Below are 3,788 nucleotides of genomic sequence, written 5' to 3' on the forward strand. Positions count from 1 at the left end.
ATATATATATATATATGCATAACACAAAATTGACCATTTTAACCTTTTTTGTTTAGACAGATTCTCACTCTGTCACCCAGGCTGGAGTGCAGCAGCATAATCATGGCTCACTGCAGTCTTGACCTCCTAGGCTTGATCTTCCTGCCTCACCAATTTGTACAAACTGTATCCATCTGAGATCAGTTGGTTAAAGAGGTAGGTGTGATGGAAAACTGGCTCTAACTTCTCTAATATTAATTCAACACAGATTTGCTGATTACCCTCCTACGTGGTAAACACTGTTCTAGGCCCTAGGGCAATAGCAGTGGACAAAACAGATAAATCTCCTTACCTTTCTCTCAAAACAGAAAATATCCCTTTCTAATGCAGCACTGTCCAGTAGAACTTTCAGTAGTAATGAAAATATTCTATAATATCTCCACTGTTGAACATGGTAGCCACCAACTACATGTGGCTATTGAGCACTTGAAATGTGACTGGGCAGACTGAGGAACTGAATTTTTAATTTTATTTCATTTTAACTCATTTCTTTTTTTGTTTTGTTTTGTTTTGTTTTTATTGATTTTTAATTGTTTTGAGACAGAGTCTCACTCTGTCACACAGGCCAGAGTGCAGTGGTGCAATCTCGGCTCACTGCAACCTCCGCCTCCCGGGTTCAAGTGATTCTCCTGCCTCAGCCTCCCGAGTAGCTGGGACTACAGACGGTGCCACCATGGCTGGCTAATTTTTGCATTTTTGGTGGATACAGCGTTTGGCCATGTTGACCAGACTGGTCTCCAACTCCTGACCTCAAGCAATCCACCTACCTTGGCCTCCCAAAGTGCTGAGATTACAGGTGTGAGCCACTGTGCCCAGCCTTGTTTTTTTAACTCATTTCAATTTAAGTTTGAATAGCTACATGCGGCTAGTATATTGAACATCACAGCTCTAGTGTACTCTGACACATGTCTGGACTTCGGCTTGAAATGCAAAAGCCCAGCATTTTGCTACTGAGAAAGCATTTTCTCTGCTTTTTCTCTGAAACAGTTCTTCCTCCATCATTGGGTAAGCTCGCGTCTGAGGTACGGGATGTGGGACAGCTCCCAGTGAGTCCCCCCAAAACCTCCAAATCTTGACTGACCCCATTGAATGTCTGAACCCAGACACCTTCCTGAGGTAGGTGCTTCTGGGTGTACAAAGCACAGGGTGTCCCCCTTCCCCCTACACACATGAAGGATGTCTGTGTCCTCTCAGCCCTTTCACCCTCTTGTTCCCCCCCAGACTCGCAGCCAGTAATGAGGAGCCATTTTAGCATAAGGGCACATCATCCTGAGAGGCAGTCTCTCAGGATGAGAGCGAGAGCATGACATGTTGGTTTGGTTGTAGATGTCACACTCTGAAGATGGAATGGCGACGTCAGTGAGGAGGCCAGAAACAGGGGTCTCCTTGATCTCACCCAAGAGGCAGCAGCCAGAAGAAGTAGGGCCCCAACTAAAAGTGGGAAAATAGCTGGGCACGGTGACTCACACCTGTAATCCCAGCACATTGAGAGGCCGAGGTGGGCCTGAGGTCAGGAGACCGAGACCAGCCTGGCTAACATAGTGAAACCCTGTCTCTACTAAAAATACAAAAATTAGCTGGGCGTGGTGGCGGGTGCCTGTAATCCCAGTTACTTGGGAGGCTGAGGCAGGAGAATCGCTTGAACCCAGGAGGCGGAGGTTGCAGTGAATCGAGATGGCACCACTGCACTCCAGCCTGGGCGACATAGGGAGACTCTTGTCTCAAACAAAACAAAACAAAACAAAACAAAAAACAAAGTGGGACAGTAGATAAGAACAAGGCAAGGGTCCTTTGTGAAAAGGGACTTCCGGGTATCTGCTCCAGGCTGACTCTGGAAGACAACTTTGGGAGAAAGGGCATGCATACACATCCTATCTCCCAGGCTAGGGGTCTATGTGTGTTACCAACCAGCTACCAAGGGGTCTCTTTTCTTTTCCACAGTGAACTGTGTGCACTCAGTCTCCTGCCAGACACTAGGAGACGCTGGCAGTGTCGGCGAGTCCCTGCGCTGGGCTCTTGCTCTGCCACTGCATCCACCACACTGTAATCAGATGACTTGTCCTAGCTCTTTCCCCTCCCTGGACTGTGAGTACCTAGAGGGCAGGGACACACCTCATGTTTGTGGAATGGCTTCCCCATAAGTAGTCACTGAGCATAACTGAGCCATGCGGGGAGAAGACAATCACTGTTGCTGACCCTGCAATGGTCAGGCTTAGCTGGAAAAGGACACCAGATTCCAGAGCCAAGAACAGTACCCCATGCACAATTATTTATTTTGAAACAGTTCAAACCTATAGAAACTTGAAAAGCTGGTTGAATTAACACCTGTATGCCTTTCATCTAGATTTATCAGTCACTAACATTTTGCCCATTTGCTCTCACTCTATATGTAAATTAATATATGTATACACTGTCTTGTGCCACATAATGATGTTTTGGTCAACAATGGATTGTATATACAATGGTGGTCACATAGATTATGATAATGTATTTTCACTGGACCTTTTCTATGTTTAGATACACAAATATCATATGTTACAATTGCCTACAGTATTCAGTACAGTAATGTGCTATATAGGTTTGTGCCCTAGGAGCAATAGGCTGTACCAGACTGCCCAGGTGTATAATAGGCCACGCCATCTAGGTTTGTAAGTCCACTGTGTGATGTTCACACAACGACATCACCTAACACCATATTTCTCAGAATGTGTCCCATGGTTAAGTGATGCATGACTGTATATGTACAGTCGTCCCTTGGCAACCTTAGGGGATTAGTTGCAAGACCCTTGCAAATACCAAAATCTGTAGATGCTCATTATCTTTATATAAAATGACAGAATATTTGCATATAGCCTATGCATATCCTCCCATATACTTTAATATTTTTGTTAATTTTTTTTTAAGTAAAATAGAGCAGCCAGGCATGGTGGCTCATGCCTGTAATCCCAGCACTTTGGGAGGCTGAGGCGGACGGATCACCTGAGGTTGGGAGTTTGAGACCAGCCTGACTAATATGGAGAATCCCTATCCCTACTAAAAATATGAAATTAGCTGGGCATGCCTGTATTCCCAGCTACTGGGATACAGTAGCTCGGATTACAGTTACTTGAGCCTGAGGCAGGAGAATCGCTTCAACCCAGGAGGCGGAGGTTGCAGTGAGCCAAGATCACATCATTGTACTCCAGCCTCCGCAACAAAAGTAAAACTCTGTCTCAAAAATAAATAAATAGGCCGGGCATGGTGGCTCACGCCTGTAATCCCAGCACTTTGGGCGGCCGAGGCAGGTGGATCACAATGTCAAGAGATCGAGACCATCCTGGCTAACATGGTGAAACCCTGTCTCTACTAAAAATACAAAAAATTAGCCGGGCGTGGTGGTGGGTGCCTGTAGTCCCAGCTACTCCGGAGGCTGAGACAGGAGAATGGTATGAACCCAGGAGGTGGAGCTTGCATGAGCTGAGATCGCCCCACTGCACTCCAGCCTGGGCGACAGAGCGAGACTCTGTCTCAAAAATAAATAAATAAATAAATAAAATAAATAAAGTAGAGCAGAATCTCACTATATTGCCCCAGGTCAGTCTCAAACTCTTCAAGTGATTCTCTTGCCTTGGCCTTCCAGAGTGCTGGGATTACAGGCATGAAGCACTCACTGCACCTGGCCCCTACCATTTATTATTTATTTATGTATTTTATATATATAAATATATATTTTTTAAAAAGCCCAGATATGGGCTGCTCCTTTTTTTTTT

Source organism: Mandrillus leucophaeus, unplaced genomic scaffold, assembly GCF_000951045.1.
Source record: "Mandrillus leucophaeus isolate KB7577 unplaced genomic scaffold, Mleu.le_1.0 Scaffold418, whole genome shotgun sequence".
Classification (NCBI taxonomy): domain Eukaryota; kingdom Metazoa; phylum Chordata; class Mammalia; order Primates; family Cercopithecidae; genus Mandrillus; species Mandrillus leucophaeus.